Source organism: Phodopus roborovskii, unplaced genomic scaffold (assembly GCF_943737965.1).
Source record: "Phodopus roborovskii unplaced genomic scaffold, PHOROB, whole genome shotgun sequence".
In the NCBI taxonomy this organism is placed as follows: domain Eukaryota; kingdom Metazoa; phylum Chordata; class Mammalia; order Rodentia; family Cricetidae; genus Phodopus; species Phodopus roborovskii.
In genome coordinates this window covers 7,178-22,529 of record NW_026125032.1, presented here as the reverse complement: position 1 = coordinate 22,529, position 15,352 = coordinate 7,178, and the positions used below count along the sequence as shown (strand labels likewise).

Here is a 15,352-nt window from a genome sequence, read left to right as displayed (position 1 = left end):
CCCCGCCCCGCCGCCTCCCCGCTCCCCGCTCTCCCGCCCGCCCCGCTCCCCGCTCTCCCCGCTCCCCCCGCCCGCCCCGCCCCGCTCCCCGCTCTCCCGCCCGCCCCGCTCCCCCCGCTCTCCCGCTCCCCGCCCCGCCCCGCTCTCCCCGCTCCCCCGCCCGCCCCGCTCCCCGCCCTCCCGCCCCGCCCCCCGCCCCGCCCGCCCCGCTCCCCGCTCTCCCGCCCGCCCCGCTCCCCGCTCTCCCGCTCCCCGCCCGCCCCCGCTCCCCGCTCCCCTCCCGCCCGCCCGCTCCCCGCTCTCCCGCTCCCCGCCCCCGCCCGCTCTCCCGCTCCCCGCCCGCCCCGCTCTCCCGCTCCCCGCCCGCCCCGCTCTCCCGCTCCCCGCCCGCCCCTCTCCCCGCCCTCCCGCCCGCCCGCCCGCCCGGGCGTCCTCGGGGCCGGGCACGTGCAGCCCCTGCCTGGGCCGGGCGGGCAGCCGCGCCGCGGGCGCTGATTGGCTGGCGGGCCCCGTCGCCTGGTGCTATTTGTTGTCGCGCCCCGCGCACTCGACGCAGTCGGCGTCCGGGCGTCCGCACGCACGCGCCCACCGCACGGCACGGCACGTGCAGCCCGTTTAAGCCGCGTCGGCGGCCGCGAGGAGCCCGGGAAGCCTGGGGCGGAGCGGTGAGTGGGCCGGGGCCCTCGCTCCGGGGCCGGCCGTGGCCGGCGTGGCGGCCCGCTGGCCGTGGGGCCCGGCCCGGAGCGGGAGCGGGAGCCCGAGGCGCGGCCCACCGACGCCCGCGGGGCCCACGCCTTCCGGCATGCCGCGCTGACTGCAGGGCCGCCCGGGGTGGGGACTGCGGCCTGCGGGGGGGGGGCGCCCCGGGCACCCGAGGCCCGGAGCCGCCCGGGGCAGCTCGACGCCCCCGGGAGACGCGGCGGGGGCCGCCCCCCTCCGCCCCCCCGCCCCCCTCCGGCCTCCGCCCCCGCCGCCCCGGGCGGGCGAGCCCCGCTCTCAGTGTCACTGTGGGCTCCGGGCAGGGAAGGGTGCGGGGAGCCAGGTGATGCCGGTAGTGCTTGCAACTGGTGCGCAGGCACAATTAAATGTGAGTGATGCTAATCACTTGTACCTGCTTATTTTATGGTGCTCGACCCCTTGTGCTTCGTCTGCGCGGCCTCTGGCCTTCACACCGCAGCCCCGGCATGGGAAGATAAACTCTTCTGATGTGACAGTGACCGAAAAGTGCATTCTTTGCGTGTGTTTTGTTTTATTTTTGAAGGAACCTGTAGCTACCATGGGAGATGAAGATTGGGAGGCAGAAATCCTCAAACCTCACGTGTCTTCCTACGTTCCCGTATTTGAGAAGGTAATAAGACCGTGTAGCAGAGTCATCAAATGTGGGTTTTTATCAGTTGGAAACCAAACTGGTGAGGAAGTTCTAAGTTATTCTAGCCTGTTTAGTATTTCTCGGCATGTGATCTTTATTAACTATTTTACGGGGAATGAGGAAGCTTCAAATTGAATAACGTCTATGTGGTGACTTGGTAATAACAAGCAAAAGCTGTAATTCTACCAACGTAATTCAGATCTCACTGCTTTAGGACTTACAGGTGAAACGTGAGCTTGGACAAATGTGCCTGGGAAGTCTTGACAGATGACTTGTATAGAAAAAAAGAGTAATGATTTGATTGAAAAGTAAGGCACTCAACGAGAATATAGTAGTCTATAAAATGTTAGATTGTTTTTTTCTGAATGGCATTGGGGAGTTAAAATTGTAACTCAGAAGCAACTTTGGGTTTTAGTTTTATATATATCCACATATATAATTAACTTACTATCATTATTACTGGAATGTACCTCATAAGATACTGTTTTTGGCCAGGCTCTGGTGGTGTGCACCTTAAATTCCAGCACTTTGTAGGCAGAAGCAGGCGAATCTCTGAGCTTGAGTCCAGCCTGTCCTGCAGAGTTAGTTCCAGGACAGCCAGGGTAGAGAAATCCTGTCTTGAAAAACCAAAACCCAATACAAAACATAAAAACCTTTTTGCAGAAGTTCCCTCACATTCAGAAATTCCATTTTGTATGTATGTCAGTTCTAATTTTAAGTGATGCTTTTGTGGAAATACTTATTTTATACAAAAATAAAATATTAGTGTTTTGATTTAGTTGTGGTTGATTGATATATGAATTAAAATACCCTAAATAATCTGAATATATAATTCGTTTTGCAGCACTAGCACCTTTAGTGATTATATATATATATATATATATATATATATATATATATATATGTTTTGTTTTGAGACAGGGTTTCTCTGTAGCCTTGGCTTCCCTAGAACTAGCTCTGTGGACCAGGTTGCCCTTGAACTCAGAGATCTGCTTGCCTCTGCCTTCCAAGTATCATAATTAAGGTGTGCCAACACTGACCAGCTTATTATTTGTTTGTTTAAAATAATTTGATTCTCTGTGCATTTGTGTTTTACCTGCATGTATGTCTGTGTGAGGGTGTTGGCCCCCAGAACTGAAGGCATGTATGTCTGTGTGAGGGTGTTGGCCCCCAGAACTGAAGTCATGTATGTATGGGAGGGTGTTGGGCCCCCAGAACTGAAGGCATGTGTAAAAAGTACGGTTTTTCCACCCGCCGCCTGGTCTTGTCCTGCCGCCGCGCCAGCCCCAATTAACACACAAAGCCTCTGTATTTGATACAATGCTGTTGGCCAGGTGCTAGTTTCTTATTGGCTAGCTCTGTCTTAATTATTAACCAATTTCTATGTATTTCCACGTGGTCTTACCGAGAGCGGAGGAATGGCGGTTCTGTTCTCTCCAGGCTCTCCATCTTGACCCCTCCTTTCTACTTCCTCTTTCCTCCTTGTCTCCTAGTCCCTCCTGTCTTCCTTTCCTATTGGTCAACAGTGCTTTATTTATTAACCAGTATGAGAAACATATACAGAATGACATCTCCCATCATCTCCTCTTTTCTGTCTAAAATAAAAAGAAGGGTTTTTAATCTTAGCATAGCAAAATATATAATACAACAGTTATCAAATAAGAATCACAGTTAACATTATTTAGCCCATTAACATTTATTATTATTAAGAAATTATTTTATTATCTATTTCATCTTTGTGAGTCTAAAGTCCTATATGTAACTTATCTTTCATCCTAAGGAAAACTATAAACATAATTATTTGTCTTCAACTCCATCAAAGACCACAGAAGGATAATGTATAAACTCTAGAAATGACAGAGACATCTTGCCTTTGTCAGTCACCTGAAGTTCTTTTATAATCTTCCATCTTAAGCCCATAGGCCATAGTGTGCCTGGCAGACTCCTCAGCAAAGCAGGAAACTTTAAACTGTCTTCTTGTATTGGCAGTTTGTCAGTCACTTTTCTCTGTGTCCTGCAGACTGTCTGGCAGACTCTTCCATGAAGCAGGAACTCTGTAGCAATGTTCATCTTGAATCAGCAGTCACTTTTCTGTGGGTCCTGCATGTCCATTTTATACAGCATAAAGTCAAACAGTCCAGACAAGAGCAGTATCTTGTCCAAATGGCTAGTCTTGCCATATTGGAGGCAAACTCCATAATGAGTTTCTTCAATGTCCATCTTCCTTTCTGACCCAGGTGGTGTTGCCAGGAGCAGTTGTGCCTCATTGTCAAGAAAACCCTAAACCATTTTAAATGCCATATTCTGTAGGTCTTTGAAGGTTTGTCTGTGTGAGGGTGTTGCCCCCCCACCCAGAACTGAAGTTAGACAGTTGTTACACCTCCTCCCATCATTTCTTCTCCTTTAACCTCTAACTTTGGGGATTACAGGCATGGGCCATCAAATCTGGCAAGTTGTTAGATCTTCCAAATGTACTTTTTGGGAATCTCTGTACTTTAATATAACCATGTATCTTGGCTTGGAGAATACTAAATTGGTAATTGTTATGATATAATATCATTGTATAGAGTCACTTTGTAGTAAGTTTCTTATTCTTGTCTTCAAACTTGATGCTTAGTGGTGGTTTTGCAATTAGTAACTTGGCTTACTTGATCTGAAGGAATGTGATATAACCCATGGCTTTGTTGACCTTCCTTGTTGAGGAAAAAGTGCAGATGCCAAAGATAAATAACATTCTTATGGAGGAAAATCTAAGGCTTTTTAATTAGAATGTTTAAAGACACATTTTGGGTGTTCCCAATGGGTTTTCATTCTATTTTGAATTTAATAGTGGTTTTAAAATAGTCTTATGCTAATATCATCTTAAACAGTACCTGTGATCAGATTTTTAATTACCATTCTTTGGGGTATACTAATATATGCTTATATACTTTGAAATATTAGGGCAATGTTCTGATAGCTATTAGAACTTCTCAAATCTAGATTTGTAAAAAAAAAAAAAAAGAGGAGGCCACATAAGGATAGAATAAAAGATGTGAGATTAGAAAAAACTGGTTAGCAATATAGTCCAGAAATCACAATTGTTACACATTTGTTTGTTGTTGGCTTATTGGGATGAGTGTATTAGATATTTAGTTTGATATTTTTATTAATTTTAAGTAGTGATCATTTCTGAGTAAGACCTGTTTGTCTTTTGGGTATATTTTAGGATGAAATAGCTTCCTTAAATTGGAAATAAATTGAGTTACTCTCTATAATTGTAATGTTATTAAATAGTAGTAGCAATTAGTAATAGTTGATGAAATAAGAAAATAAATTTGTAGATGACATCTCAGAATTAACAGTCAGAATATAGGTAAACAGATATGTATTTATCCAAAGTTATTTTGTTGCTACATTGAGAGAATATTTATGGGTTAAATATTTTGAAATTTCTATATCAGTGTGTTTGGGTGGCTTAAGAGACAACCAGTGGTTTTTTGTTTTTTTTTTTAAGTTGTTGTAAAAGCAAATGGATAACATGATCTGTGACTTATTCAATATATTTTTACTTAATCCTGTGTGCTATAAATAATGTTGAACATTATAAAATACTTTCTGTCAAAGGCATTGTATTTGAGGAGACAGAATAAGCACATTTGAGAAACAACTACATGGTACACAGAGCCTTAAAAATAGAGAGGTATTGCGGGAATGAGATGGGAGGATGGTCGGGGAACATGGAGGGAGGGAGGGAGAGGGGACTGGGATCGGTATGTAAGACAAGAAAAAAAAAAAAGAGGTGTGAGTCTGTTAGTTAGGTTTGGGTGGGTTTAGATCTAGTGGAGAGGGATGGCTTCCTGGAGGCCCTAACTTGGGAACCGAATTTCTGAAGGAGTCTCAACAGGACACCAGGGGAAAAGGTCTCAGAAGGGGACAAACAGCATGTTAGGACATTGGGAAGGGGGGAGTATTAGTTTCAGATAGCTGCTTTAACAAGTCTCTGTAAATGAGCAATAGGAAACAACAGAAGTCTGCTCTCTTACTGTCCTTGAAACTCCTTGAAACCAGGGGTTGGAGATCAAAGTATTTACAGGTCTGTCCTCTCTTTGGGTTCTAAGAAAGAATCTTTGTAGCTTCTAGCATCTGTTGCATATGTAGATAATTCTTGGCTTGTGGTTTGTGTCACCCGCCCAGCCCCTGCCACTTCTCTCCATGTGTATGTGTGTGTGCATGTGTGTTTTTATTTTACCTCTCTTAATGACAGCCGAGATAACAAATTAGGACTCAGATGAACATTCTGTATCAAATCCTAATTATGTTATTATGATCCTCTCTCACAGTATTTATTCCAAGGGTTATTAGCACATACAGGATGGGCACAGCCTAGCTTTAAGAAGCTGTTGGCAGTTGGTGGCTGCTAGGGGGAGGGAGGGTCAGTGTTTTTCAGGCATGCGACCCTTGAGAGACTGACTAGTCATGTATATACTGGTGACACTTAAGTGAGTGGACTTGGGGCTTTGTAAAAGTCACATGAAGTTGGGAGGGGAAAATGGTGGTGGTGTGCTGACGAGAGGAATTGAGGGGGAGGGGATGGGAATTGGGTTTGATCATACATTGTAGGCATGTATGCAATTGTCAAACCATAAAAACCACATATGATTTCAGGGTTAGGACTTGATGTCTGTGGGTGTCCATTATGCAGCTTAGATCCACATGACTAAAGCTCAGTGAGTTAAGAGAGTGGTCCAAACTGCAGTCAGACAGCGAGGAAAAGGAAGAGAGGGGCTGAAAGTGATTAGGCCATACACTTGGGAGCACTGAGCGGGACGGGTTTGGGTAATGAAGGGAAGGGCTTAAGGATGATGGGCCAGTTTTATAACTGGAACTATTCAGTCGGTGGATTGCTGTTTCCTAAGAATGATGACTAGGTTTTATAACTCAGTTGGTGAATTGCCGTTGCCTAAAATGGAGCCTCTATGGAGGGTGACCAAGTTTGAGAAGGAAAAATTAGATGTCTGTTATTTCTATGTGAATGCCTTCTATGCCTATGTAGACTTAGACCCTTAAGGATGGCAGCCGAGAGATGGAGGCAGGAGAAGGGAGGGGGAGAGGGTGGAGGGAGGGGGAGAGGGAGGGGGGGGGGGGAGAGGGTGGAGGGAGGGGGAGAGGGGGGGGTGGAGAGCATGGAGAGAGGGGAGGGAGAGGATGGGGGAGGGAGGGAGTGTATGTGATCCTTAGAAGAATTAGGCCCATACTTTAAAAACTTAATAATTATCTGTGTATTAGAGCTTCGGCAAAATCAGGTAGAGTAAGAATGTGATGGAGACCAGATGTGGAGTTGCACACTGTTGGGTCCCAACCCCTAAACCCTCAAAATGGCAGCGCTACTGACAGTGTCCAAAATGACAGTCTGGGCTCAGTGAGGATGGATGGAGGAGCGTTAACATTCAGCATTCCCCAGAAGCCTGTGAATGGGGTTTCTGCCTGCCAGAAGAGCCACCCTTGTCTCTGACAAATGGGCCATCTAGCTCCCTGTTAGCACATGGCTGCCACACATATCTAAGCCCCACGCTAACTTTATGGCTCTTTAGGTACCTAGTAGCAGAACCTGTGACTCATAGCAAAGCCACCCTCCCCGCTACCTTAAACTCCCCGGCTTCTCTCCTGTAACTGGCAAGGGTTTCCACCCTTGTTGCTACTCTGTATTCCCAAGAGGTAGTGTGGGAGCTCTGGACTCCCCAAATACCTCTGGGTATTTTCTCTCTACTGAGAGACAGGGAGAGGGGGGGAGGGAGGGAGGGAGGGAGGGAGGGGAGAGCGAGCACCACTTTTAGCAGTTTTATATTTGCAGTAACCTTCTTCCCCGACACGGAGTTGTCGGGTTGGGTGGTTTCACTGCATCCTGGCTTACACACTCCTGGGAAGCTGAGTCAGGAGGGTCACCAGCTCATAATCGACACATGCTGTAATATATAGATCTTTCTCAAGCGAAACACACATGCCAGAGGTAAAGGCCCTGTGAAATACTGCTGTACCTTTGGTAGAGATGCATGGTAGTGACTTTATGCATAGTTGCTTCTCCTATTAAAAAGCATTTTTGGGTTAGAGGTGAACGTAAAGTTGGGTTTCGAGAAGCTTGAAGGAAACCAGGGATACATGTGGTGGAGGCCGCAGCAGCAGAGATGTGTCCCAAGTGAGGCAGAGGAAGGTAATTGAAGCGAATTAGAAAGTTAAAAGGTTTCCTTTTAAACAAGGGAGACATCAAACTTAACACATGCGTGAATTAGTACAAAGGACATAGGGCATTTTTACCTACTGTAAACATGTACCTGTTTCACAACTTGCCTTGCAGTTTGTAAGTTAAATACACGTGAATATTAAATTCCTTAGCTTGAGGCATCATGTTGTAATAAAATGTTCAGTTTTTTAAATGCAGGAATGTGTCGTTACCGTTTGTTGGTTTAGACACATTAATCCAGTAAGTTTTTTGCTATTTGACTGTTAGCTTCCTGCCCATTGATAAGGCTGGTTGGATGATTGTTGTGGTATCTGGTAGCTATAAATTCAGGCTTTTTTATTACAGCAGTTTTCTAGGGCATTTCAGTGACACTGTTGTGTTTTGCTCTTAATGACAACTTTGGAAAATATCTGGATGATTGCTGAGCTGTGTAACATTTTTGAAAGTCACCTTACTGTCTTTGGAGAGAAAATTGAGAAGTGTTCTGAAGGTAGGCACCTTGGTGCTCTTTCCAACTTTGGCACTCACTTGCGGGAACTTAATCTGAAGGAAGACTGATTTCAATGCAGTCATTTGACTACAATAGTACCTAGACACTCTTACTGTTTACCATTGTTTTGCATGCAGTTATATAGTAGTGTCTTTCTTATCTGCTGTTGGCTTTTCATGATTTCAGTTACCAATAGGTAACTGTGGTGTAAAACTATTAGGTGGGAAATTTCAGAGTAAATAATTGGTGTTTTAAATTGCATGTCGTTCTGAGTAGCATGCTGGAACCTCCCACCATCCCCTTTTGTCTTGCCCATGCTGTGTGTGTACACTGTCTATCTGACGTTATGGGCTATGGCCATGGTCACTCGGGCAGGCCGCTTCAGTCCCCTGACATTGTCAGCGCTCACTGGCGGCTTACTTCTACACTATGTTTATCATTCACCTCCCACAAGAGTGGTGTTGCTGTAATTGCTTTACTTTCTTACTGTGCCAAATTCATAACCTCTATCATAGTACATATGTATAAGAAAAGGTATCTCCTGTATTTTGTGTGTATGGAAGAGGGAGGAGAGGGAGGGAGGTGATGGAGAGAAAGACAGTATGAAAGAATGGAGCTATTACTCACGGTTTCAGGTACTGAGGGTCTTAGGATGAATTTCTCATGAAAAAGGAAGGAAACCTGTACTTTTCTACTTGTGAAATAGATGACACATTCTTATTTAGAGCTGAAAGCTTGGTTCTCTTTACTACAGGATAAACACTCTTCTGGGGCGAATGGAGACACTTTTAACAGGACTTCAGCTTCATCAGGTATGTGTGAGAGCAAGATGGCTTCTCTTTTCAGGGTAAGCATTTGGATAATACGTAAGGAGTTGACTCTGACAGACATAGAGGGTTTTTTTTTTTTTTTTTTTAATTTTCTAGTGGCTATTCATTCTAGTTTGGATATTTTGGATAGGGAAACATATCTAAAGGAGACATAGTGTTAGAGACCATATTATTTAATTTAGTGAGTTGCTGTAAAACTTTTCCCAACCTGAGGGTTGCATATTTGGTTTCAGATTTCTAAAGCATTCTCAGGTCTCCTGATACAACAGAGCAGGATATGGTGAGAAATTAAATCCTGGCAGTAGTCTTAGGCTTTGTTGAAACAGACTGAAATATGACTGCTGCTTTCCGGTGAAAGATTTTCGTCTTCACCATTAATATTTTTACTATTGTGGGCAGTGTGTGTGTGTGTGTGTGTGTGTGTGTGTGTGTGCGCGTGCGTGCGTGTGCACGCAGTGTGTATGCACAGTGTGTGTGCTGTGTGTGTGCGGCGTGCGGGTGTGTGTGTGCAGTGTGTGTGCGCAGTGTGTGTGCTGTGGGCGGGTGCAGTATGTGTGCATGTGCTGTGCGTGTGTGTGCGCGTGCGTGTGCTGTGTGTGGAGTGTGTGCTGTGTGCGGGTGCAGTGTGTGTGCTGTGTGCGGGTGCAGTGCGTGTGCGTGCGTGTGTGTGCGCGTGCGTGTGCTGTGTGTGGAGTGTGTGCTGTGTGCGGGTGCAGTGTGTGTGCTGTGTGCGGGTGCAGTGCGTGTGCGTGCGTGTGCTGTGTGTGTGTGGAGTGTGTGCAGTGTGGTGCAGTATGTGTGTGCTGTATGTGTGCGTGTGTGCTGTGCGTGTGTGTGCATGTGCTGTGCGTGCATGCGTGTGTGCGTGCGTGTGCAGTGTGTGTGCGATGCAGTGTTCGAGTGGTGTAGTGTGCTGTGTGAGCTGTGTGAGTGGTGCAGTGTGTGTGTGTGTGTGTGTGTGTGCGCGCGCGCGCGCACGCGCATGTGTATGCTATGGCATGCGTATGCAGGTCAAAAGACAATGGTGTGGATGGCGTTGGTTATCCTTCTTCTTGTAGGTTTGAACCCTTAGGGCCTGGAACTCAAAGGATCAGGCCTGTACAGCAAGTTGCTGAATGATCTTGCCAGCCCTGATCTTTGCCATTAAAAGTTAGAAAAGATTGACTTATTGTTTATGTGTATGAGTGTTTTGCCAGCACATGTGTAGTGCACCATGGACATGCCTGGTGCTGAAGAGGCCAGAAGAAGGTGATAGATTCTCAGGGCACATGGATGCTGGGAACCAAACATGGCTCCTCTGCCCCAACTCAATGTTTAGTTTTTTATTTTTTTATCTCCACAATCATTAGTGTGCAGTAGGCTGGCACTAAGCACACTCACATTACTTTCATCTTTGCAAACTGAAACTGCTCTCATTAAATAATAGCTGCTACTCCTATCTCTAGCCCCTGGCAACCAGACTTCTGTTCTTGCAGTGAGTCCAAGTTGCTCTCCATGCATTTGAGTTACTGCTCATTTGAAGCCATACAGATGGCAAGGCTGAGGGGCATATTCAGTTTATAATTTCTCTCTGCTTTTAAAATTTAAGGATGAGGTCAAAGTGTTTTATTGTCAAAGCTTTTGGCTTAAAGTGAAGGAACTTAGAATTGCCAAGGTTGTTTGTAGAAAGAGGGGATAAAGCAAATTTAATTCCTATGGCTGTTTAAAGTTCCAGGTAAATGTGTTTATTAAAGTTTGTAAACCTTTGCTATTGTCAAGGAGCACTTTTCGCAAACATTTAAATGTGTTGGTGTAATATGATCCGATTTTCAAAAGCATTTGGGGTTACTGGCTGCTGCAAGTAACAACATTTTCCTTCCTCCTCTATATGAATGCTGAGACCTTTTAAAAATAAAAAAGGCAGATGTGTAAAAGTATACTTCTTGATGTATAACCAGTATAAACCTGGTTCTTTGTGGTATCAACAAAGGGTAGTTTTAGTAAAGGAAGGAAATCGGCAGGCCTATATCTGTGAAAACATAATGCTATATTGTCATGGAATTTTAAAAAAGATCGAAATGACTACCAACTAAAAGCCATAGATATAGGATAAATGAAAGAAATCACATGAGAAATAATTGCTTCTCTGGATAACAAGTACCTTTTTCTGTACTTGTAGTTTTATAGTTTTCAATTAAAATAATTTTCAAAACAGTAATTTAGAATTCTAGTAACATTCATTGTGTTGGGGGCCATGCTGCAACACACGGTAGCTCAGGAGTCCTTTCTGTCCTTTAACCATGTGGGTTCTGGGACTTGAATCAGGTCGTCCAGGCTTGCTGTAAGTGTCTTTACTGATCATTGTGTTGCTCCTGTTTTATGACTGAAAACACAGCCTTTAAGACCTAGGAAGTTTCTTTCTTTCTTTCTTTCTTTCTTTCTTTCTTTCTTTCTTTCTTTCTTTCTTTCTTTTTTTTTAATGTTTTCAGACAGGGTTTCTCTGTGTAGCTTTGTAGATCAAGCTGGCCTCAAACTCACAGAGATCCACCTGCCTCTGCCTCCTGAGTGCTAGGACTAAAGAAAGGTGTGTGCCATTACCACCTGGATGAAAGTTTATTTTCTTATTGCAGTATATTTTAGTCAAGTGAGTGTAAACTAAACTAATACCTAAATAATTCTTATCAACAATTTAAATAGAAATGAAGAAATTAAATTATCCAAAATCTTGGCCGCCAAGTTTTGACCTCACTGATAGTGACTGATTCTCTTTAGATCTCTCTATATACTCTGACACAATTGTACCAGATCCTATTTTTTATTTTATGAATGCATATTTACCTATTTTTTATTGAGACATCGAATTTCTTTATCTGTCCTTGGTTTTATATATATATTTAATTCTGTTGATATTACAGCTGATCTGGTTGTTTTTCATTTTCCCAGCAATGGGATCATATTATTCTGTGTCTTACTTTTAATCAATGATAGTGACCTGGTTAGTTTTTCATGTTGACTTGATACATCCTAGACTTGCTTAGGGAGAGATGCTTAATTGGAGAATTTCCTCAATCAGAGTGGCCTGTGGATATGTCTGTGGGGCGTTTTGTTGATTGCTAATTGAAATGGTAGCTGCTATCAGCTCTAGGAGGTGAATGGGTCTCTAGAAGCTAGTAGAGCATAGGATATTCTTCTACTTACAACTCACTTTTCACTTAGGCTTTTTGTTACCACTTTTCTTGTACTAGAGACTCAGCCTAAGGCCTCATGAATCCTAAACAAGTATTCCAACACTGAGTTACACCTCCAGCCCTATTTTTAACATGCTGATTTAATTTTGTTTTGATAAAGTATTGCATAAGTTGCTAATACTGGCCTAGAACTTATAACAAAGATAGTCTGTGAATTTACTTTTCTGCCTCAGCCTCCCAGGTAGCTTGGCTCTGTCACTTTTCTTTTAGCAAATAAAATCCCTCTGTTGTGTGTGTGGCACATTAAAAAACTTTAAATGTGTATGTTTAGATATATATTTTTATTTGTCTGTTACGAGCAGTTTTTCCTGCCGGTCTGGTCCCTCAGCCATGCCAGCCCCAAATAACACACAGAGACGCTGTATTAGATATAATTCTGTTGGCCTGTTACTAGCATTTCTTATTGGCTAGCTCTGTCTTGAATATTAACCCATTTCTATTAATCTAAGTGTTTCCACGTGGTCTTACCAGAGAGAGGGTCGGGAGTTGTGCTTTCTTGGTCCTACATGTTGAATCTCTACTTCCTGTCTCCTCCTCATCTCCTAGTCCCGCCTGTCTTGCTTTCCTATTGGCCAACAGTGCTTTATTCATTAATCAGTACAAAAAAACGTATTTACAGAATGAGATCCACATCATTTGTCTTTGTTTGAAATTTTACTTGCTTTAGAAATGGAAGATGGACCTTCTGGAAGAGATCATTTCATGAGAAGTGGATTTCCCTCTGGAAGAAATTTGGGGAAATAGAGGTAAACATGGTCTTCTGTAATCTGAACTGCTGACTAATGACATAGGGGCTTTGACTGGCAGTTTAAGGCAAAGTTAAGTGTGCTGTAACTCAGTGGATGGTATGTTTTGTTGGTATAATAGGAGTTAAGTTTTATTTAATGTCAGTGGTATGTTGGGGGGAGGTGCAGAGAAACAAAAGACAGGCGTGCCCAGTTAGCTTTAAACACTATATAATCCATGCTGGCCTTAAACCCACACCAGCCATAAACTCTCCATGTGATATGGTACAGACGGTGTTTAAACTGGTGACCCTCCTTTCCACAGCCTGGTGCTAGCAGCCAGGCCTGTGCTAGCACACCAGCTGAAGCCTGTGTGCTTTAATGCTGTTTTACTTCCTTGGGATAGCTTGTCCACAGCTGCTGCTTAATCCCAGACTTCTGTTTCTAGGAACTGATGTGAGTGTTGTAAAATCTTTGGAGGGTAGAGTAAAAGGAACTCCTTGCGTGTTTTCCTAATGAAAAGCTGCATAGGAGATATTTCTGTTGGATTAACAGTGTCGAGTTTAAGGTGTTATTTTACTTATTTTGAGACTGGGTCTTTTGTAGCCCAAATTGGCTTTGAATTTGCTGTGTAGCTGAGACTAACCTTAAATTCCTATCTCCACCTCCAAAATGATGCAATTATAGGCATGTGTTACTATATCTAGCCAGGTTGGATTTTAAAATTGCATTTTTAGAGCTATCAATACTTGCCATGTGTGGTGGATCCTGTAATTCCAGCACTTGGCAGGCTGAGGCAGGAGGATTTTGAGTTTAAGGCTACCTTGGACTGCATGCAAAACCCTGTCTTAAAACAAAAAAATGAACAAACAAACAAAAAAAACTAGAAACACTTGGGTTTATAATTAATAGAATTTATATTAAAGTAATTGAAAACATTTTGTAAAATGATTATAGTTCACTAACATATTATTAAAATTCCTTGTTAACTTTAACCTGCATGAGCCTTTTATCTTCCAAGGCATAGCATAGCTACAAGGATTATTTGGTAATTTTTAAACACCTAACACTCACCCTTAAATTTGTTGTCCTTTGTAAAACTTTGACTTTTTCAGTTGCTATCATAATTAAGGAATTTCATTTGATATCTGGAAAACCTTATTTTTTATTTATATACAAATACAAATTTGAATTTTATATTTGAGTATATTCTTTCTACCACTTGCTAACATAATCTGTTTTTCAAGTATTAATGCACATTCTGTTTTTAAATGTCTACATATTGTTACATTGTTGATTTGGATCATGTAATTGATTTTTTTTTTTCATTTAAAAGACATACTTTTACTTTGTACCTTACCTACCATGGACTTGCTGTGTAAACCAGACTGGCTTTGAACTTCAGTGATCTTGCCTCTGCCTCAAAGTGTAGGCTTATGTTTATGTCCCACCACACCCAGCTAGATCACGTATGTAATTTGGTGATCTAAGAGACTAAAGTGCTTGTTTTTCTAGCTCCTACTAACAGTAGAAGTAGTTAATATCTCAGTATTATATTTAGGAGATAATTGTTACATAGCTTGTGTGAGTAGATGCGTTCAGGGATCTTCTTCTTTTTTTAGTAGTGGGATTAAAGGCATGGTGCTGTGCCTGACCTCAGGAGAACTTTTCAGGGAGAAAATGACCAATGTAACAGACTTTGTCACAAGTTATTTTCACATGTTTTAGGTTGAAATACATGATTTTTTTAAACTTGGAACTCTATGAGCTAGTGTAGTGCTGAACGTCTGTGGCTCCAGCAGTAAGAAGCTTAGCAGTGTGTGGGTTCACTACCAGAGCTGCACAGTGAGACCAGTCTCAAACAAAATCCAAATCCTTATTGGTTGAATGCCAATAACTTTAAAAATCATCTTTGTAATCTGTGAACTCAGGCGTTCACAGACTCATGAGTAAAAGATCTTTTCCTAGCATTTTATGAGTTTCATCTAGGCAGTGTTATTTGAACCTGTATAGTGCAATGTGTGTTGATGTGCTTTTGATTTGATTTTTAGAATGAAAATGTAATGTACTGAATAGCTTTTCATGCCCCTCAAATGATGGGACATACACTACATACACTCCTTAAGATATGATGAAAATATTCTGTTGTTGGCACATGTCATTAACTCATGCTTTGAGGAGTTTTGAAAATTTCCTTTAACATTTCCAAATATGAATACTGTACAGATAAGTAAGATAGTTTATAGGGATCACAGAGAATGTCATTTAGAATACAGTGTATGCTGATTGGGATGTCTCTGTTGTTCCTTTGTGTTCCAGGCAGAGAGGGTGGTAACATGAGGGTGTGCGTGCGTGCGTGCGTGCGTGCGTGCATGCGTGTGTGTGTGTGTGTGTGTGTGTGTGTGAATGAGAATAAAGGTATGCTGTATGAAATTCTGTTAAGAATTTGTGAAAATATTGTAAACAATAACCAACTATGCTCCTTGCCATG

General features: G+C 43.1%; 1 long non-coding RNA gene across 1 annotated transcript; it reads left to right on the top strand.

Moving 5' to 3' along the window:
• Positions 1–611: 611 nt before the first annotated feature.
• LOC127235660 (uncharacterized) lies at positions 612–12,876 on the top strand. The gene is made up of 4 exons (XR_007835747.1): positions 612–665; positions 1,262–1,348; positions 8,834–8,891; positions 12,804–12,876. It is a non-coding gene; the product is annotated as an uncharacterized LOC127235660 (long non-coding RNA).
• The last annotated feature ends 2,476 nt before the right edge of the window (positions 12,877–15,352 follow it).